Source organism: Ylistrum balloti, unplaced genomic scaffold, assembly GCF_031769215.1.
Source record: "Ylistrum balloti isolate Yb309-2 unplaced genomic scaffold, AGI_CSIRO_Ybal_v1 Utg371768, whole genome shotgun sequence".
Classification (NCBI taxonomy): domain Eukaryota; kingdom Metazoa; phylum Mollusca; class Bivalvia; order Pectinida; family Pectinidae; genus Ylistrum; species Ylistrum balloti.
Window position 1 is genome coordinate 107167 of NW_026782885.1, and position 24411 is coordinate 131577.

The 24411-nt window shown below is 34.6% G+C and overlaps 1 protein-coding gene across 1 annotated transcript in view; it reads right to left on the reverse strand.

Moving 5' to 3' along the window:
* LOC132563559 (arrestin domain-containing protein 2-like) overlaps positions 1–5120 on the reverse strand; it is an 81457-nt gene extending 76337 nt beyond the window's left edge. The window contains exon 1 of the mRNA XM_060228299.1: positions 4955–5120. The gene's annotated coding sequence lies outside the window, so the exon portion shown is untranslated. The remainder of the gene's footprint in view (positions 1–4954) is intronic.
* Positions 5121–24411: the final 19291 nt, after the last annotated feature.

The following is a 24411-nucleotide window of genomic DNA, read 5'->3' on the forward strand; positions in this document are numbered from 1 at the left end:
CCAGTAAATCAATCCTGACATCAGTACAATGAAAACAGTAAGATCAGAGAGCCACATGTGGCTACCACATGGTCATAACTTTCATTCTAGTGTGGCACCACATAACACCAGTAACTACATGTAACAGATAATCTATTTGTTTTGTCACAACAAACACATCTTGCTTGTCTGATGTAACCTTCTAATCCTTATCATGTAAGTAACAATGTTTTCTCTCCTCTTAACACCTGTATCTATAAGCAAGACTAGTCTACATTGTTGGAAAGCATGTAACACTTGGGGCCATGTTAACTATATAACTCCCCTGCCAAAAAAAGGAATTATCCATGAACATGGGCCCTTTAAATTCCCATTTTTTTGTTATTTTCATCACACAGTACACTATATTTTTCATTCTACCAAATTTTCCCCATAAAAAAATCCTTGGAAATTATCTCTTAAATATCACCAAGTCAGTACTATTACATAAGTGTTAATGCATCTATCATGTTTTCATATGAGCTACAGATGTACTAGATGTACAACAGTCATGATATTAGAATATGTGCTTCATTTGTGGGTTTAAATGTCATTTCAAATGTTTAAAATCAAAATCTACAACAAGGAAAAAATTATGCTGAAATTAAAGGGGAAGAATCCCCTTAACCATAAATCTGAAGATTGTAAAGATAAAATGGTGCCACTCTCAACCTCAGAACTCTTTTGGACAGAAGTCCGTAAAATATAGTATGGGTTCATATCATCCTTAACATAAATTTACAACAACATACTGACTACATACCTAAACCATGCTACAGAATCTGTTTAATTCCATCATAAAGTAAGCAAACAAATGCTTAAATGCTTATCTAAAATAAACATAAAACAATGACGGGAGAAAAATCTGGAGATTTTAGTCTGATCTGAACGTGTACCATGTGACCTGAAGATAGAGGGTGTTGTTTGGCCACCCGCCTGCCCCTAATTACAGACAATGATGGACATGATTGGCTAGCAATTACCTGGACAAGTGAAGGTACAAGGTGTTTGTTTAGAGGATGTCTTACACTCCATCAACACTTGCCAACAGGTCAAACCTCAAACCCCACACCTCAGTAATAAACTTTGATGCCCCTGTAGTCTTCAAACCATAACATTCTCCCTCTCTACTGAAAACAAAATGTACACAATATAAAGCTCACCAAATCAACCCAAACCTCCAAAACAACTTATCTTAGGTCTCACCTTTCAAATCCAATTTGCTTTATTTTTCTATTTTGAGCAAAGTAGGATTGTCTTATTTCTTCTTTTCAGAAAGCGAATTAAGCATTTAGTAAGAAAATTTGAATCTGCTGGAAGACAATTTCCAATAATGATAAGGTTTGTAAGATTCTTTGATATTTTTTCTTTACAGAATCGGAATGAAAAAATACTTAATCTGAATTATCTCATTGGGAATGGAGCCAAATTTCAGCTGCAAGCATATGTATTTTATGTACTGAATGGTGCTAGACTTTTAAAGTTGCCCTTATATGATACCACTTTTATTGGAAAAATGCATTTCCCATATCATTTAGTGTTTTGCAGTGTTTTTCAACAAATTGTGGCAAAAAGATGATTGTATATCATAAAAAATGTTTAAAATGTTTGGTCAAAAACTGAGAAAGACTATCCTCAGAAAAGAACGAGTAGAAAAAGGGCAATAACTTTTAAAACTCATTAAATCCAGATGAAATAAAGCTTAGGAAAACACAACATGTCAAGCTGTACACATGGCAAAGTTTGAAAGTCATAGGTGTAAAAATGAGAAGGCTGATCTCAAGGCAAATCTGAAGAGCTCAACAAAGGGCAACAACTCTAGAAACAAGAAAATTATTTCCTGTTAAATGGCCTATCTAAAATTAGATTAACTACATGTTATAATAACAAAGCCTGCAGACAGTTTCAGTGAGATTGGTCCAGCATCAAATGATTTCCTAACAAAAAAATTCAATGTGGACAAACAGATGGACAGACAATGCCATATATCTTCATACATGATGGGTATTGACAACAAGAAAACCAAAATATTTATACCAATGTAAGCTGGCTTTGAGAGTCTATTGACATGATGCTTATACATTTCCAGACAAACAGTTTATCCAATGTTTTCTGATCTAGACTATTACTTTATACAAAATACTAGTGTCTCCATTTCCAATTGGGAACTTGTAAACTGCATGAGCCCTAAAACATATGGTAATATTGGTCTGAACAAAAATCCAGCCTTCAGGTTCACGCCCTGAAGTCAATTTTTCTTTATTTCACTAGATAATAGCTGCATTTTGTCTTCAACATTAAGGTATACATTACTACAATTCACAAAATTGAGAACTACTCGATATATTTCAACAAATTTCATTACTGTTTGGTAATTTGATTCCCCTCAAGAATTTAATTCAATACAAGAAAAAGTTAAATCTATTTATTTGGAACTATGCAACTTTGCCAGTTTGCCATTTTAAGAAAATCATGTGAAATTTATTCAAAATATTGACATGCATTTATATTGATGTTTTAAGGTGTGATGAAACTCTAAAGTTTCTTTTTTGATTTAAAATATTTTAATGCCAAAGAAAATTTGGTTTTCATTGTAGTTGAAGTAGGAGCCTTATTTCAATGTATAAGTGACACACATGCACCAGCAGAATAAAGACCTTTTTCTAACCAAAATTTCACAACTTTGAAACAATTCTTTATTTTACAAGCTAGATTGTTTAAATGTGTGACAAAATATTTTGTTTTCATCTCAATGGAAAATCGACTTCAGAAATAAAATTCAGTAAAGACATTTTCATCAACTGAATTTTCAAGACAAAAAAGATTTACTTAAAACTTTTACCTCATCTTCAACTTCCAGACAAGAAGGAGTTAGATAAAACTTACTGTTTTTTCTACATTTAATTGAAAATAAACAACATAATATAATGCAAATATTGCCTTTTTCATTAAGCTTCCTGGAGTTTAGCGCGGCAGAAGTGCAAATCAGAATGCTATTATATGCAAACACCTGTAAAATATGAACAATTTCAGATATACCAAACTCCTATATAATCTGGATACCTACATACTAAGGATGCCTGTAGATATGATTGATTCCTAGATAATCTGGTACTTGTATAAGCTGGACACCTGTAAAATATGGACAATTTTAGATATACCAAACACATGTATAATGTGGACACATGTATATTAAGGACACCTGTATACTAAGGACACATGTATACTAAGGACACCTGTATACTACGGATGACTATAGATATGACAGATACCTCTATAATCTGGTACCTGTATAATGTGGACACCTGTATAATGTGGACACCTGTATACTAAGGATGACTGTAGATATGATTGATACCTCCATTGTCTGGTGCCTATATAATTTGGACACCTGTATAATCTGGACACCTGTATACTAAGGATGACTGTAGAAATGATAGATACCTCCATTGTCTGGTACCTGTATAATGTGGACACCTGTATAATGTGGACACCTGTATACTAAGGATGACTGTAGATATGATTGATACCTCTATAGTCTGGTACCTGTATAATCTAGACACCTGTATAATGTGGACACATGTATACTAAGGATGACTGTAGATATGATAGATACCTGTATAATTTGGACACCTGTATAATCTGGACACCTGTATACTAAGGATGACTGTAGATATGATTGATACCTGTATAATGTGGACACCTGTATAATGTGGACACCTGTATACTAAGGATGACTGTAGATATGATAGATACCTGTATAGTCTGGTACCTGTATAATCTGGACACCTGTATAATGTGGACACCTGTATACTGAGGATGACTGTAGATATGATAGATACCTGTGTAATGTGGACACCTGTATACTAAGGATGACTGTAGATATGATAGATACCTCTATAGTCTGGTACCTGTATAATCTGGACACCTGTATAATGTGGACACCTGTATACTAAGGATGACTGTAGATATGATAGATATTTAGATAATCTGATACCAGGAACAGCTGTATTATCTACACATTTTTTTTGCAATACATTGATAGTTTATCATATTCCTTGTAGATAGGCCCAAAGGGCTTGAACAAACTCAATAAAACCAGGGTTATTTTTCATATATAACACCACAAGATCCTTTCAGTAGTAACTGCAATAAAATGACTTTTAAAAAATATTCACTTGTTTTCCTGAAAGTAGAAACACTGGAAAACATTCTTGTCTCACAGGATAGATGTCTAATTTAAGCGTATAGTTCTTTCAATTGTTACAGATCAGGATTAAAGGTTCGTTTGATAATGGGTCTACTTAAAACAGTAAATAATGTTCCGAACCACAAATCCCACAAAAAAAACCGTCAACATTTAAAAATGTTCCTCACCCAAAATCCCACAAAAAAAGTCAGATAATCTTATCATTTTACTTTGTTGCTTGATGCTAGACTGTCAACGCTAAAAATACTATTTTATTTTGTATATTAACACATATTCACATGTTTAATATCATATATATATATATATATAGAGAGAGAGAGAGAGAGAGAGAGAGAGAGAGAGAGAGAGAGAGAGAGAGAGAGAGAGAGAGAGAGAGCTAGAGAGCGTTTTATTTTTAGATGCACTTTTGTCCTGTATTTTTTACTTGTGATGGACCCACTCCCTCAAATATATTCTAGGGTTATCATATTACAAGTGATAAAGATTTGATGATGATCTACTGAATTTTTTCGCATTCTTTTTAAATTTTAATCAAAATTTAAATTGGCTATAATGTTTATACTAAAAATCACACTGTCTATAACGTTGTGCAAGGAAGTATGGCGCAAAAGGTCTTCAAACGTACCAACACAAAACCCATCAATGCCTGACGTTTCAGCGTTAGGCCTGTATGTACCGTTAAAATTTTCGGCGGCCAAAAAATTCATTTTAAAAAATATCTCTTACCGTGAAAATGAACTTTCCTTTCCAGCCTTTCTCCCTCTGTTTTATTCCATGCGTGTACTTTAAAATGTCTGCCTACAGTTTGTGTGTTTTATCGAAATGAGCGCCAAAGTTTATGATTGAACGAAATATCGGTCACATTACGATAAGCGACGACACACATGTACATGTCCTACTTTCACATTCACAACGGCGTCAACATGTGTTGGTGTCAACACTCCAATTCCTCTCGACAACCCATGTTACAGCTGTATTGAAGCCCCTGGGGTCGGGTTGTCGGTGTCACCCCTCGGGAAGGACCACAGCACCCCGCTGTGCTACGTTCGACCCTCCGAAACACTGTGATACACTGGCTGTTCGCTCGCTACTTTTGAAGCGAGAATATTAGGAAATCAAGGGAGATCATTCATGCTGTGATTCGCTTTATTGACACCAACCGATAGTATATTGTATTTGAACTGAAGGTCGATCATACCCAAAACGTTATTGAACTTTACTGATGATTTTAACACCTGTGTTAAGGTTGTTGTCCTGGAGTACCTCTATCAATATGATAACAGAAGAAATATGAAAATTGAATTTCACATTTGGAATAAGATATAAAAGTTCTATCAAGAGGGGCGGGGTGTGTATATTTTAGACATAATTTGGTGTGGATCTAGAGACAATTAGTTTAAAGTTGATATGAGCGTCAAAGAGCGTTATTTTTTTAATTTTGATAATAATTATTAGGGTGTAAAATTAAAAAGTGTGAATTCATCGTCCGATATCACAAATTACAATGTCGCTACAATTGTCATCATTGGAATTAAACCGTGTTGTGACGTATCAATTTCTACACCAACACATACCATATATAAATGTCAGTCTTCCGGGTGCCTCCTGTTAGCAAGAATTTCTGCTCTCTCTGTCAAAGATTTTAAAAGGACGTGATCTATTCAACAGAGACCTCCATTAGCACTATTGTACTCACTGATTGCTCTATAAACATGTAAAACTGTAACGTTGTGGATATTACATTAGAAAGTTTGGAAACCATTTTCGGTTCTGTTACAATAAAAAAGAATACTCATTTGATGTGAAGTAGGGATATTGCCGCCCCCATCCCGACCCCCTCCCATACCACCCTCCGCCCCCGACCCACACCCCAACACATCATCTCAGCTCATTCTTCGACTTTCAATGTATATTTCGTTGACCAAAATCGGAAAAAAACATGTCAGATTTGTGAAAATGGTATGGATGATCCTTGGGTGCGATCGATATCGCCACGGGACTATGTGGTCAGTTGCGGTACCTCGCGAAAGCAGTGGTGTCATTCTCGTGCGCCATTAACAGGAAGGGGCCAAGGGCAGCTTCTTTTTTCCCTCGGTAACTGTCGAGATGTTCTGCTCAGGAAGTCGCCCTTCCTCTCAAACACACTATCCCAACTTACAGAGGGAAGTCCATCGAAACGGCGTTAAAAGATGATGACGACGACGACGACGACGACGATGATGATGATGACGATGATGATGATGATGATGATGATGATGATATGATGATGATGATGATGATGATGATGATGATGATGATGATGATGATTGATGATGATGATAAGAGGAGAAAGAGGAGAAACACTGATTTTTTCCGTCTCTTCATGCTTCAAAGAATGCGATCTATACGTAATTTTAAAATCGTACTGCATCCTTGGGTTTCCATAATGTAATTCAAAATAAACACAAGAATAGCAACATGGTGGTCGATAATTGTTCCGTTAATTTTAGAATGTTAAGATCACGTGATGCTTGCTAAACTACACACTTAATCGTTAACTCTTAGCTAAAATTTAATGGTGAAATGCATAACACGCATGATAAAACATGAAATACGGGTCAATATAAGTACTCTCTTTCCCCTCTTTAATCTATTTCTGTTAAAAATGAAAATTTTACATACAGTGTAGTAAACTTGAATTAATCTACTTACCGTTTTTAAGTATCTCTAGTTGACCGTAAGAGAACATATATATGTGTGTGTGTGTGTGTGTGTGTGTGTGTGTGTGTGTGTGTGTGTGTGATGGAGAGGTGCCCACACCAACTAATGGATTGTATCTAATATCACTTTTGATAGCAAAATAAATTCAGATTCGAAAAGGAAAGAAAGAAAGTGAGGATAGAGGGAGAGAAAAGAAAGAAAGTGAAGAAAGAAAGAAATGAAAGAAAGAAGGAAAGTATGTTTAGATGCCTATAACCATCATCAGAGTGTTAGTGTAAAATATCATGGAGATCGGTTTACACTTAATGGACAACTTCAGAGTTCACCTGTTTTAAAATAATATACATGTGAGATTCCAATGTTAACGTGGAAACAATATTGACAAGCTTACCGGGATATTTTTTTCAAAACTTCAAATCATTCTTATTTCTGTATCTGTATGAGACATCTAGCGTCATAAAAATAATATAATTTTAACATTTAGACTACAGTGAAGTCTAAATTACACAGAGCACAATTACGATATGTGATTTAAGCTTCTCGTCCAATATTACTTGATTCACGTATGCTACACCATGCCTACTCAATGTAAACAGAAAACACACAAAAAATTAAAAGAAATGAAGAATTTTGTGTTAGACTTAATTGGATCTTGGTCATTTACGAACGCACGAGTTAGCTCCCTTTGATTAATACCATGAATGTTTACAGATAAATTCAAAATATTCGTTAAAAAAAGATTGATTAAGGCGTACGTAAACGACAAGACACGTGTAATAAGTACATCCTTAATATACTTTCGTATTTATTTATTCATTCATTCATTAAACGCCTGCTCTTACAAAATTAGATCTGATCATTTCAAAATAATTACTTTACGACCGGTCAGAGCACATGCATACGATGCTCATGAAAATGCATAGAAATCATTATATTCTTTCTTATGCCGAAGTCACTAGTGCATGATAAAAAGTCGAGATAAACTGAATACTCCACATATTCATCTGGTGTAAATTTTAACTAAACAGACACAATAAAATCGATAGCGCGCACTGAAATTCAATGTTGCATGTCCCAAAATAAAAGTAGGAATATTTTTTTTTTCGATAACGTCATCATCTTCAAGTGGTATCAAAAATAGCGCTCTATATTTGTGAAATTCTTGACATTCCGAACATTCTCATCTATTTTGGTTGGCAGTGCTCAGCTCTCGAATACATTGACAGCCATTTCAGGGCCAAAGACTCTGTTACCATGAAAACGAAAGGTTGTACATGACATAATGACGTTCATAGTGTGCATGTCTAAAAATAACATGTTGTAACATTATTGAAATTATTGTTGCTTTAAATAACTAGATTGAAGATATAATCATATTTCATATAATTTAAAGAAAAAAAAAACAAAACACTTTCCAAGCCATTTTTGCAGTTCTTTTTTCTTGTGATTACTGATCGTGCCTAAACTCGGTTTCCCGACTTTTATGAGTTCAGGTTTAAGTCTTTCTGTGACCCCTGTTGTCTAGACAACAGATTATAAAAACAACAACTATAGAAATAGAAAAAAATCAGATGTCACCGCCATCAAACAACCTAATTCAGAACCTGCCGTGAAAAAAAACTTAATAAACCTGAAGAAGAATGGAAGAAGAAGGAGAAGAAGAAGAAGGAGAAGAAGATGAAGAAGAAGATGAAGAAAGAAAGAAAGAAATAAAGGAAAAAATGAAAGAAAGAAAGAAAGCTAGTAATTGGCGTTACCTTGAAATCAACATTGCTTCATGATAATTGGCAACAGGTCAAACCCCAAAGATGGCCGCATCCTGGCAGTTTGTGACATCCTCTCACAACGAAAGAAATATTTTTAGTTCTCACAAAACTTCCCTCGTTCTCACCGCAGTTGTGTATTTGTATCTTGAGTTTAAGAAGAACTTTTATATATACTGAGACCCCGAGCTCATTACCAACTCGAGTTACCAATGTTCGATGCTAAACACATGTTTTTAATACAATTAAACATATCTTCTGAACGCTTAAAGAACATACTCGATAACTCCCACTATCATAAACAAAAATCAAACTGGATGACGTGACTGAGAATCCGGAATTATTCCCATAATACCTCATTAACGTATCAAATATTACGCACATCAACAGAACGAAAATGCCACATTAAGCTTCTCGGCGTTTGGCAACAATAGTTCTGCGTCCCCCCAGAGGTTACGATCGTTTACCACAAACAGCCTTCAACAGACTCTGTAACATTTACCCCGAAAACACACCTGTTTTTTATGTTACGATTCAAAAGCCAATTATTTTCTTTGCGAAAATCAAACAAAGTCTAATAAAGTAGAAATGTTTTGTTATTTCGTACCGGTATCTTGTATAGTTGCTCAATTAACCCTAAATCCAGAAGACCAAAGAACAAACTCCTTTACGGAAAGTTGTATTTGCAGACAGACCGACATCGACCGGAACAAACCACAGTGTATACAATATTCGACTTCTGTATACTTCGCTAGACAATATACTGATAGACTTTCACTTCTGATGGGATCCAATTTTAGCAATTTTCGAGGATGTAATCATATCTTGATAAGTAAATGCATTGATGACAGCGATTCAAAGACGATTTTATGACTTCTGTGAGAAAAACCAGAACCCAGAAATGTAAACCATCGAAAATCCAGAACCCATTTAAGGTATACAAAGTAATTTTATATACCGAGGACGAACAGTTAACCGGAAGTTTAATCAATAGATAAAAAAAATGTAAGGTGTCGGATGTATATTTCACTACGTAAAATGAGATTCGATATTACTTATATATAATTCATGTCGTTAACATGACAACTGCCTGTTTTACCGGTATAGAACATAAGAAGGGACTCCTAATGGTACGGTTGTACGTTTAAGGTTTGCTTATAAACTTTAACGTGGCTTAATTACTATTCAATCAGAAGCGAGTCGAACACTAGTTCCCGAAAGACAAAAGCGTTTTAATCATGGCTCGTCAGCTGACAAACTGAAATACTGTAAAAGGAGATGTAAAGCTCGTTAAATCGGAACATTGATTGTTTTCACTTTCAATCTGGGCTACTTGATCAACTAATCAATAATCCTACATTATCCATGTATACATCAAACGAATTACAAAGCTACCGAACCAGTGATCGAAATCACTGTAAATCTCTTTGATTTCGCGAATACTTTATTTTGCGAACTTTTATACCTTTCAGACGTAGGCTCGAATGCATAGTTAAACGAACGGTGACTTAAAAATGAATGCAAATACGACAACAATGACCTATTAAATACCTGGATTCTTCAAGACTCCGATATCGGTAACAGAACCAATATGGATGCTATCTACATATATTTTCGTACTAATTTTCGCCAGGGATTTAAATTCCCGATTGACGCCCCTCGCGAAAATAAACTCATACGAAATGTAACTCGTTTACAGTACCTGAAATACAATTGACATACGACTTCATGGCGGTGTTCGGTTTTAATTGAGATTAACAATTACCTTTAGTTTTTGTCAGAGAACATAACGCCCGTTTTTGTAAGTTATTAAGATCGTATATAATGTCTTCAGGTTCAATAAAGATACAAGTAAGTTTATCCCGGGCCCGAAAGTATTACCTGAACAAATTAACAACGCTAAGAACGACATATCTGTGAAGAAATTGGCGTCGGATAGATAGATATATATATATCTAAGGTATTTCTTGTTATCTGTAATGTTTGTTTATCGAACACGATGTTGGGATATAAACAAAAGAACCTAAAGCAAATATTGTTAGTCTATTTCCAGACTCGTGTCATAAATATATACTTGTGTCTAGTAATTTGTAAACAAAATTGTAATGGATACTATACATGATTATGGCTAAACATATATATGTAAAATATTCTTTCCCGCGATGGCTCAGTGGTTAAAAGCGTTGGCCTGTGTAACTTTAGTTAGAGATCCGAGGTGCGTGGTTAATTGTTGCCTTCATTGTTATGGATGGAATGCGACGGGACTCCCATATGTTTTTCATGTTCGCCCGCTACAACAAGAATAATCTGCCTCAAAATGACCCTGGCAATTCATTAGGCGATAAATCCAACTATTCTTTGTATATAAATTTATCATCTCTGTACCCGGGATACAAACGTGCATGTGTTCAAGTCTGCATTCTGCGAGAGCTGTTACCTACAGTCTCTAAATCAACGAAAAACGATTTGCAGATCTTTTGTACATACTACAAACGGTATCTTAGATACGAACGTTAAAATATTACAACATAAAGGCAAAAACTTTATGTGTCGACATTTCTGGATACTAAAACGAAAATCTGCTGATACCAACTCGCAGATCTACAGACATTTCCTCTCTGGATCGTAGGATACGAATGCACAAACCTTCTGGGCCAAATAAGTAAGATACAGACATTTCTGGACCCCGTGAAAAGCTAAACCCGCAAATCTTATGTGCAAACTAATTCTGGTTTATATCTCTCACAACGCTGAGGACACGGACCGTCCTGTGCCCTGTTCTTGGCCATACACTTTACTAAAAATGGATTAGGTTATCACGAGACGGATCTCCCGCATAATGTTCACTGAGGTACACATTTACTACTCCCAGAATGTTCTCGAAAGGGCTAGATAAAACCACCAATCAAACGTTCATACAAAACGGATACACAGAAACATGCAAACGCAAAATCTAATTCCATGAACATACACGTTGTATACAGAATATTTCTAGATTTTTATTGGAGCTCTGCATCCCCTCGCAACAGCAAAGGTTACAGGCAGACTTTTGTGTTGCATTATTTCAATCTGATACAAAGTCAGGATACATTTTGTTTCCCTAAAGAAAATAACGAGTTTTCTGGAATGGTTTACAGGGTTAGCTAGCACAGCGATACATAATATTGCTGGAAGTGCATTGATTGAATCTGTAGAGTGTCTGTATGTTGCATATTGCATTGTTTACCATTTTTTCATTATCATTAATTAATCTATTTATTTATTTATTGTTTTTTGTTCTTCCTTTTCATTCTCAAAATAATTAGATATATATTACAGTTTATGTTATAACCTTACCTTAACATGGAGTCCCAATCGGTGATATTTCCAAAATTAGTCTTATGATAATCCGTGGGTTTTCTTCCTTTTTTGACAGCGCCGGTGAGATTTTTACCCCATGTGTGCACAAGGAGCATATACTTGTTGCAAAATTGAGCACAAATTGTGCGCCCGGCTTGTGGCGACACCTGCAACACTATATAATATCAATCGCAGAGCAGAGAGCAAATATGCGTTGCGTCATCTAACGTCAAATTCCAGGTCTCATGAATGGATCAATGACATGTGGCATCATCTAGCGGTCAACCCCCTTTCCTGTTAGGGTATCACTTAACATGTAGCGCCACCTAGCGAGCGATTAATTCCAACCCCAAGAGATATATCGCTACCACTGTCTTGTAGAAAGTCTACAACTATCATACTCAGCATGACCGAAGTGTGCAAGATCAGAGAGCATCGGAGACATTGACCGGAAGAGGGCTAAAATCATTACATGTTCATAGAGGCAGCGTGTTTGATGATGATAACACATGCACAGACAGCATCACTTTAATACTTATATAGCTCACCGAGAATAACGCGACAGACACAAAACGGTCTACAAAGACGCACACAAAAAAAGGAAAAAAATTGGATGCGGTATACAAGCTGCGCTGACTACACTCGATCTAGATTTAGACCCTGGAGATATGTAGGGAAAAATACATATTGTTCTTGTTTATCTGGCATGTACTTTCATCCACAAATCTAGCGCAGATGGTTTTACATTCTCGCATCGACTGCCGAACAATTCAATAAAGTTTACCTTGTAACCAATTCAGATTGGCTGTAAACATAAGTGAAGCGTTAGTAGTGAACAGTCTCTCGACGTAACGAGGATAATATACAGGCACTGTTCTCTCGAGCAACCGTGGAGATACGGCTCTCCTAGGTTCATTTCAGGAGAAATGTTCCAGGTCAAGTGTCCTCATTCCCCATGTGATTGGCGACACGTGTTCTAAAGCTCACCATCGAGTGCTATATATCTAGAATGGTCAACATCCGGTCGTTAACAAATTAGTAATAATGATCTGGAAAATGAATGCTACTGACTATTTCAGTGTACTTCATCTCGCTGACGTATTTGTGTAAGAAATTTACGACGTAAGAGTTTTTTGTGTATTTGTATGGTCTGGCTGTGTATTTATCTATCTCTGTAAATTAAAATCTTCATGTAATTGTGTAGCGTTTGTCTGACATTGAATTGTTGACTACAAATGTGACGTATTTGTGAAGCGTCTGTATGACGTCGATTTGTTTATTTAAAAGGTGACGTATCTGTGTAGAGCTGTGTCATGTCGATTTGTAGATTTCAAGTTGTGACGTATTTGTGTAGGGTCATTATGACTTCGATTCGTTGATAACAAATGTGACGTATCTGTATGTTCTGTATGACGTCTATTAGTAGAAAATATGTGTGACGTATTTGTTTATGGTCAGTTTGACGTCAGTGTGTTGATTACGAGTGTGACGTATTTGTGTAGGGTCTGTATAACGTCAATTTGTAGAAAACAAGCTTGACGTATTTGTGGAGAGTCTGTATGACGTCGATTTGTAGAAAACAAGCGTGACGTATTTGTGGAGATTCTATATGACGTCGATTTGTAGAAAACAAGCGTGATGTATTTGTGGAGAGTCTGTATGACGTCGATTTGTAGAAAACAAGCGTGGCGTATTTGTGAAGGGGTCTGTATGACTTCGATCTGAAGATTTCAACTGTGACGCATTTACATAAAAGCTGTATGTGGTCGATTTGTAGATTTCAAGTGGGACGCATTTGTGTAGGGTCTGTGACACGTGTGTTTGTGATGACGTCAATTTGTAAAAGTGTGACGTATTTATGTAACATCTGTATGAGGTTAATTTGTAGATTTGTATGTTGCTTAAGACATGCGTGTGAAACCCTCTACCCTTACCCGACCCCGGCGAAAGGTGCAGTAGACAAAATTTGCTGTGTCTATGACGTATCTGTGAGGCCAATTTGACCCATTTCAATGACCCGCATACCCCATCAGATTTCTATTACGTTACTATTTCCGGACTGTGTGACATCTATTTGCCTATGAGTGCCATGCGGTATCGAGAATATTTTCTCCTATTTTACTACATTCAGCTGCCTCGACATTCTTCCACTGCATGTTTGATGAGCGTGCTTTGCGTTTCTTTGTAACTCTCAGATCAAACGATGTTATATACCGCTTTGTAAAAAGTATTGTCAGTTTCACAAAAAACTCTCGGCAAGTAGCGTCACCGACTACACGTGCATCTTAAAATAAGCATACGCGTACCTGCCAATAAGATGTATTACACCAAGCAATCGAATTCTACGATCTGAGAATAGCATTCTTTTACAAACATGTAAATGGGGACACAAGCGACTGACAAATACAAATTTGCAAAACATAACAATGGCATGATTGATGTGTGGTAATAGGGACAGCGCGTGCTAACAGACGCTCGTGCAGCACAAACGAGAGTACTTGTGACAAGTTACACAAACTATCGAATCCATTACATTTCTAACGGCACTTGTTCCATGTACGTTATCCCGAACCATGCCAAACTATGCCGATGAACATTCAGAAGTCGGCTCAGTACTCTGTACTAATGTGGCTGATTAGTGACTTATCATCTAGTACAACATATCACAAACGTGTTGGTAGTACAAGACGGCAGTACAAAAACAACACATGTAACGTAAACAGGTTCGCTGTGGTCTCCTTTGATACACATGTCCCAGACTATGATGAAACTATGCTTTGATATCATTTAAATGGCTGATGATTTTCTTATGAAGACAGCATTTTCAAAATTCTAATATCTCCAATATTCAGCCTTGATCTACTTAACCAATATTTCAGTTATCCTGTCTTCACTTTTGACCTTGACCTTTCATTTATATCCCTCATTCGGCCATCATCTTACACTGAACATCATGCGGTTTTCCTTTAAACAAAAAAAAACAGATCTGTTTACCTCATTCGACTTTTCTGTTTTTCGTATTTATAATTATTCAAAATCGTCGTTTCAATCTCCTCTGTGACCTTCACCTTCTAATCTTTTGTCTATAATTGGAAATCAACATTGTTATTATATTTGTATAATATGTTGATATGATATTATATACATATTTAGAAATTTTGACAGTCTATAGAAGAAAAAATCACATTCTGCAGGCCAGCTTTTTTCTGTCTAGCTTTTACGATAGTTCATAGTGGAATAATTTCGCTATACCGTCCTGAATCCTGCAAGAAACATACGGTTCACATATCATTACAAGTGATTCTAATTGTGTAAGGGATTATATGACTAAAATTTAATATGAAGTTTGTATGGAACACCCCTATATTCTTTATGACAATTAACTTGCTGTTCGTAACCAAAAACAAGGATTAGTTATTTGTTTTAATACGTGGTGCTTATATCTTACCAATAAAAGGCTTCTCGTATGTATGAATGTAAACACTGAGATATGTGTCCCGCTACTGTACAGATAGTGGGCTATTCAAATCACTCTATGTCCGTAGTCCGTCTTCCGTCCGTAAATCATTCTTGTTATCGCTATTTCTTGAGAAGCACTTAATTGACCTTTCTCAAATTTCATATGTAGGTTTCATTGGTCCCTAGTTGTGCCTGTTTGATTTTGAGACAAAATGGCCGATAGGCAGTCATCTTGGATTTCGCCGAGTAAAGATTGTTATCCTTATTTCCTAAGAAGTATGGAATGGATCTCTCTCAAATTCCATACGTAAGTTTCTATATGTCCGTAGAGTTACCCATTTGATTTTTGGTCTGATCAGAAAGATAAAATGGCCGGCAGGTTGCCATCTTGGATTTTGAATTTGAAAAGTTTGTTGTCGCTATTTCTTGAGAAGTACTCAAAGGATCTCCCTCAGATTACATGTGTAGCTTCCTTTTTGTCCCGAATTGCTCCCGTTTGATTTTGGATCTAATCAGAAAAACAGAATGGCGGACAAGAAAGTTGATATTGCTATCATTTTCGAACTGCAGCATAAAAAAAAATGGCGTTTGATTTAATTCTTATCAGAGAAAAAATGGCCACCAGCCGGCCATCTTTGATTTTGATTTTGAAAGTTTGTTATCGCTACTTCTGGAGAAATATTTCTCAGATTTCAAGTATAGGTTCCTTTTCGTCACTAGTTGTGCCTGTTTGAGTTCGCCCACTAAGTCTTTACCAGAATACGCTCTATTTTCGTATGAATGGTATGCACACGCCTCTTCTAATTACGGGAAGACAGAAAAGTATTAATTAAGATAAAGTACAGCAAGACACATTAAGACCTTGGAATAGAAACTAAACCCAGAAATAGATCAGGACCCGCTGTGGTGTTATGTTCACGTGTTGAACGACTGAAATCGATTTCTAGCGACATGGCGCGGCCGTCAATCATGTGGACACTTTTTATTCATGAAGCTCGAAATGTTTATCGGACATGGAGCTAAGCGCGTATTACAGACGTATCCATTCGGAAATAGGAAACAGCTGGAACTAAATCAAGCAGGTTGTTTGTTTCTGTCTAATATTTCATCTGAACGTAGTATTTTCTTTTTTTTTCTATTCATCAACAATGAACATTAGAAAGAACAGCTTTTTCAAAGCCGCGGTTATAAAATAAAATGCTCCAACTTATGCGCGTGAACTGGACATATTGCTTTCCAACCGGACCACATAGCCCGTAGACGTTTATGAACTTGATATTTCTTTAACCAACTGGTCCACCAGGAAGTGCCCATGACCTTGACACTTAATTGACCAACCGAACAACATGGAAACGCTAGTTTGGTTTCCTATCCGACCTACTAGTTAATACTCGTGACGTAGATATATGTTGTGTCACTAACTAACCCATTTTGGCAATTTTCGTGACCTCGACATTGTGTTGAGCAACTGACCTACCTAGTTAATGATCTTAAAATTGCATTTACTGACGGACCCAAATGGAGGTGCTCGTGACGTGGACTTTTTTGGGGACTTGCAATTAAATCCTCTACACAACAGTAAATACATTTTCGACAAGAATGCCATTTTTATCCCTTGGGTCGACCTGAGACTACTGTAAAATAATGGAAAGGGGGTTATTTTCGACGATTTCGCGTGTGCACGAAATGATAAACAGGTTGACATAGATTACAGTTCTAACGAATACTGTCTCAAATTATTGTCAGTGGTTACCGAGGTTTTCTGCGACTAGCCAAACTCTTTTCCAACTCCCTCATGAGCTAAGACCTTGTACAAAACATTCCCGGCACTGCCAAACCACGTGCTTCTGCAGAAGCAAGTATCTTGTTCAAGAATGCAACACCGTATCCTTGCCGGGAATTAAACCCTTCGATGACCAGTACAACGTCACCATATGCTGTGGGCTTGACCTAATTTTGAATTTACATGCAAGCATTTGTTAACATTTTTTTAAACGTTCTTTTAAAAATAAACTCATGAAATTGATTTTATGAATATTATTGAAACTGAAATCACTTAAAAGCTTTTGGCGAACGAGAATGCATACACAATCCACAAATTGTTCAAAGGGAGATAACTTTGAGAAACGAATTCCCCATTGAACATCCATAAAACTATATAAAACAGAAGTTCAGTGATAATATAACCACTTTTTATTTTATTGTGACCCTTCGTTACATAATATTTTTACTATAATATTTTACATAACTAGTAACACAATATAGGTAATATAGCAGACCATCTATCTGTTCATCAACAAACACACATCAAACATCCTTATTTGGTATGATATATAAAAACTCTATTATCCAAAACCACCTACTTACCTTTACTTATATGTATATCATACCATCTATACATACATGCCGCAACATAGCTGTCAATGTTTTTGCAGTCATTAGCAATAATAAATAATAACAAATAATAAATAAACACTTCCAACCTTTTTTAACATCTCATTTTGTTTATACAACCTGAAAGTCATTCCTAATGAATATTGCAGAATTTTCGCAGGCAAACTGAAAGTTGAATTAAAACTAAATAGCAGGTTGTTTGGAAAAATATTCTGGGTATTTAGCACAAAATCATATATATGTATATAAATTCTGTGGAATTTTAAAGGTATGATTTCTTAAATCCAATATTGTCATCAGTACAAACAAAGAAACTAGGCTTTCATCAGAAAATATAAAGGATTTAACAGAACCCTGTGCTTCAATACAAAATTTTCAAATAGAATAATGTATCAGAGCTGTTCACTTTTTCCTATGAAACCCAAATACTTGTTTGATATTGAAAACATCACCTATAAAATGCTATTAATTTTGCGTTTCACACCATGGTCATGCTTTTTGCTCACTTTTTACCTTCCACACTCATTCCATAATCATCAATAATCCATTAAATTAACAAACAACAATAACAACAACCCAACCCCAGATATTGCATACAACTTCCCCAAATATAACAAACCCAAAAACATACCCAGATCAATATCCAATATCATGTACAAACCTTCCAATCCTACCCATCCTCCCAAAATGATCACTTTTAATTTTCCCTTCAATAACATTTTCAGTCTACATGCAAATCTGTATTCCATTATGGAACATGGAATTTCTTGAAGTAACTTTGATCCTCACAACAAAATTGTACTCCATATCAAGTACTGTTTAGACTCTCACACCACAGAAAAGAATTCTGTATTTCTTTTCCCCCCGATTCAAAATAAATAGACAAATACACACATCTCAAATTAGCATACACAAGCACTACTATCATGATGGGTAAATATATTGATTTTGGATGTACACTGGTAATCACAAAATTACATGTACAATCCTTCAAAATATTGTACCACCTCGGGTACTAGTGTAAATCAACTGGATTTCGCAAATACTTTATTTGGCGAACTTATCTCTCCAGACCTATTCGCAATTTCATGATTTCGCAAATGTTGGTCTTGAAATGGCTGGCTTTAAATTCATGAATGATGAACTATTCAAGACAGGGATTGCTAAATCATTAACAAATAGCTTTATATTGGTCACATGTGTGTCATGTGACTATCTGTGAAATATCAAAATTGAAAAGTAAAATGTGTCTAGCAGTTATGTTTGAGATAGCGTTATATGGTATATATATCGTTTATAAAAGCAATTTATAATAATGACCGATTCAACACGGGTATCATCCAAAGTTGTTATTTTCGAACAAATTATCCTGAGAGATTTGAATTCCTGAAAAATTTATACTACGCGAAATATAAAAGTGATTTACAGTATCCGACATGAATAACAATAGACTGACTCCACAAAGAAACATTGAGTGTAACTCTCATAGTAACACCCCTTGTCCCCTTCATAAAACCCCTAAAAATAAATAATACCTGTAATTAAAATAGATTTACAGTTGTATATGTAACATACTTTATCCTAGCAAAGACAACTGACATACATAAAGGATATGTTAAGGACATACACCAAAATATTTTTGGAGGGTGGTAGCTTCTTTAAACAATCTGATTTTTTGTTCAATTACATATGAACACATTTTAAAAAATGTGTCTATCTATTTTTTTTTTACATTGGTAAATTAACAGCAGAGAGTGATGACAAAAGGTAAAAATTTCATACAATGAAAAATTTAAAAATTAAAAAAAAAAGGGAAAAAAAAATTCAGAATGAAATTATCAATGATCACAACCTCAGTACAAACGATCAGGTAATATTAAACATGGTTTACAAATGTGACAGACTATATACACAACTTTGTAAATCTGAGAAAGCAGAACATGTTTGACCTCTCCAGGACAAAAGCTAAAACCTTAAATGAAAGAGAAATGTTAATGTCATTTTTTAACATTTTAAAACTTTAAAAAATAACCTAAAAATATCTCGATATTGGCTAGTTGACCTAACTCAATTATCATAGAATATGTTTCGTTGATGAAATATACACAAAAACAATATGACATGAACACAAGAAAATTCCATGATATGAATTATCAACTTTGTTCATCAACGATCAACACAGCTAAATTAGAAATATACAATTTTACAAAGAAGAAAATACACTGTAATTGTTGATGATATGGAAGTCAGTAAAATGTTTGAAAGTAATGATTCATCAATATTTCTCCGAACAGTCAAGGCTGATGAAGTTCTAGAATTAAAAACACAACTGGAAAATGACTTACTTCAAACTTCTATTCAATCACAGAAACCAATTCTTGCACAAAAATTTTATATAATTTAAAAAAAGAAAAAAAAATTGATCTACATCGAAAATATTACTTTACCATTTTCTGGATATGTGTGTATTATTTCTTTGAAATAATATTTAAATATTTGTACGATACAATGAATTTGTTTTCAAGTTTATACATATATATATACATACTGATATTATTTCGCCAGCATTTTTGAAAATTTGGCAAAACTGACTGACATTCAGGGACAAAGTGAAACAGGAAATGTCAGCAATAAGGGACAGGAGAGGGCAAAAGGGGCTAGGATTGATAAAAAAAAACAGTAAATGATAATTGACCAAAATAAGAAAAAAAAATTCTTGATGTTCGTATTCATCATTTGTGTCAAGGGCTATATATGAAAATATCTGAATTAGAAAGGGAATGAGGTAGCCCTTCCAGTGATTTCTTTTGTATGGTTCCTAGCTCCACCATCACACCTGTAACAGTGCTATATCATAGATGTTATTGTATCAGTGCCCCTCATGGATTTCCTATACAGAATATAAATATATCTACATCAACATTAAAAATCATACTGAAATGAATCCCAATAAAATTTAACATAAAAATTCTGATAAAAGAAATGGACATGTGATATAATTGTATACACTGGCAAGAATAACATAATTAAATTATAATATCTATATAACAAGCCTATTTAAATAATAATACTTCACCAAAACATGTAAATAATAACTTAATGTAAACCTTAGAGCAAATCATCAAAATATACTACAATACCTCAAAAAATAATTCACATTTAAACTCAAGCATGTTTTTTCGAGTCTGCAGTATATGGATATCACTCAGGAAAGCTTGAATAATGGTTGTTAAAGATAGCTTATAATTGTTGAAACTGATAATTCTAGAAAGAATCTGCCACAAGAATGAAGGTTCTGTTTCATTATCTAAAACAACACTATTGTTATTAATATGAGTTTCCTCTGGCTCCAGTACCAGATGTTAGACATTTTGATGGACAAATGTTTGTTGTAAGGTTTCTATAACTCCTACACCAGACACTAGATATCTGTCCATCAAAATGTTGAAGAACTGCAGTATGAGCCAGACCACTTAACAGCTGGTGACCTTTCTATGTCCCATTAAACGGCCTTTTCTGTCATTCTATGTCCCATTAAACAGCCTTTTCTGTCTTTCTATGTCCCATTAAACAGCCCTTTCTGTCTTTCTATGATTTCTCTAGTCTCTCTTCAGACAGACAGATTTCTCTTGAGAGAAGTAAGATCTCTTAACAGGTGCTCTCCTTTACATGCACTTTCAGAGAATCAATAATCTAAACATGCAGATTTTCTAGACAGAGGATCAATCATAGGTGATGTTCTAGACAGATGACCAATCAGAGATGTTGTTCTAGACAGATGACCAATCATAGGTGATGTTCTAGACAGATGACCAATCAGAGATGTTGTTCTAGACAGATGACCAATCATAGGTGCTGTTCTAGACAGATGACCAATTATAGGTGTTCTTTACTTTTACAATTTTATTGACTATGCTTATTTTAGAAACAGAACAGACTTGTTCATTAAAGTAGTAGAAACACATCAACCATGGACGTGGTGAATTAGATAATTATTCTGCAACATACAGGTACTAAAAACTCTTGGGTTCATTTCAAAACAAAACTAAGTTTATTTGCCTCACTAATCGTTTCAGACCTTAATGACTTCTAATCAATTTGAAAGCCATCCTAGTGGGTTTTTCCCTCCCCACTTTGATAGAAATTCAATTGTGTCGCCATTAGCATTTATACTAATAACAGCCTGGTACTGCTCAAAACTGTCTAGTACTAATCAAAACAGCCTGATACTGTTTAGTTGGGCTATTCTAGGCAGTGCTAGGCTGTTATTAGTATAACTTGTAATGGTGGTACAATTAGTTTGAAATGAATCCAAGACTTCTCAGTAAATTGCAGGAGGAACTGTTTAATTCACTGCATCCATGATGGTTGTGTTTCTACCACTTTTATGAACAAATTCGTTTTGTCTTGAAAATGAACATAATCAATAAAAAATACATATCATCAACAGCATATTGAATAAGAATATTGACATTAAATTATCGTTTTTTAGACAGAATTTTTCTGTCTTGATAGATCGTCATATCTGGAAGACACTATCAAGATTTCTGACCTATTGTCAAGAGACTGTCTCATGCTTTTACTCAGTCAAATCAAGGGGTGAACTTTTTAATAGAAGGTTTCCTGATTTGTTCCCTGACAAGTGATCTCCCTTGAAAAAATGTTGCCCTTGACTACTACTACTATTTCAACATTTTAACATCAGCAGTGAGACAGCTGCTTTACAACATGACTGGTATCAAGTTTGCCATCTGTAAAGATAAACAGAGTAGCAAATATGGACAATTATCAGCTACTTTTTTTTTTGTTTCTTTTCAGAAGAATTGCACCAACTCCTATCACTACATACATTGCACATAACTAACTTTTACTCTGACAGAAATACTGACTGAAAAATGCTAAAATTAAAAAATAACAGAATTATTGAAAGCTGTCTGATCCAATTAAACCCCTTAAAACAAAATATACCTAAGAATATTGTTTCCCCTCCTCACTTCTCAAGATTAATGAAAAATAATCCCCAAAATTTTCATCCATTTCAAGTTCACTAGACATATAATTGATATATATTTTAATTCTAACACTTCTCATTCCTTTTTCATTCACAGACGTACGGTTTTACATTACAACAATTGCTTTTTCATCACAATTTTAACAAGGAAGCTCCATTTGTCAAATAGGGGTTAAGTGGTAAGCACTGAAGATCAGTGTCACTGAAAGCTTGATTATAACAGAGATTTGTTCATAGAATACAAACACTAAGGTGATAAGAAATAAGATAATGCAAAAAGTAGTTTCAATACCAAATGTCTATGATTATCTTGTATCAGTGCAATGCCGATATGGTTCTGAATCACAATTTTGGGTTATATCAATATTTCTCTCAACACTTGTATCAGCACAGTCATGAATCAGATATATCAAACAAAATTTGCCAAAAAGCTTGTAACTTCCACTGGGAAAACATATGTTATACATCTCAGCAGAGCTTAGATCAAATTATATAAGCAGAAATGGTTAAATGACAAGTAAATTAATGACAGAAGAAAGATAATCAGCATTTAAATACGTACATACAATAACATATACATGGTCATAACTATTTCTTATGTAATATGATTGTCTGGATGTTGGAAAATTTTCATTTCAAGTATTTATTTGTTATGATTGCAAAAAAAAAAAAAGTTAAAACAAGTAAAACATTTTCAGATCTTTGGATTGATTAAATTTGTGCTATGAATTGTTGTAAAACATGAAAATATTTTAATTTTCTTGAAGAATCCCAAAATCTCCTTTGTTGCATTGAATTCAAAATGTCGTAGGATAGCTATTTTTCTCCATTAGATATTACTGTATCTACATTAACTCACTTGAACAATTTGAAGTTCTGTACATTTTTGGTCTATATGGATTTCAATAGAAGTAAACAAAAACATGAAACAAAATCTTATCAACAACAAAATAAACAAAGATGTATTATAATGTAAAATGATAGTGTTAATGTATCATAATGTACCAGTCTTCTTTACAAGTATTTTACTTCATAACACAATTTAATACCTCAATATTGAAGTATTGCAATAAATTCATTGACACAAATTACACTTGAACACCAGAAACAAAAATATTGATTTGGCAAATGTGATTAATTGGGACTCTTTCACTGATATATAAGTAGCCATACACTCAAAATTTTCTCTAGAATCTTATTCTTTAATGTTTGAGACAAAATTAATACTGAACAAATTTGTGACGATTCAAGAATAGTCATTTCATGTTGCATTAATTCAAGAAGTGAATGTCTCCACCAAAAATAAAAATGTAACCTGTATGCAGCCTCAGCTTTACCAGAATTAACAATTTCACGAAAAAAAATTATTCATTTAATTTTTTTGAAATTCTCTAAAATTACTGCTAAACTTTCTATTCTGAAACTTAAAAACAGATTCTAGATCTAACCAAACATATATTACAAGCAAACTCTCTATATTGTATTGCACAAATACATTATAATGAACTACAAATCTT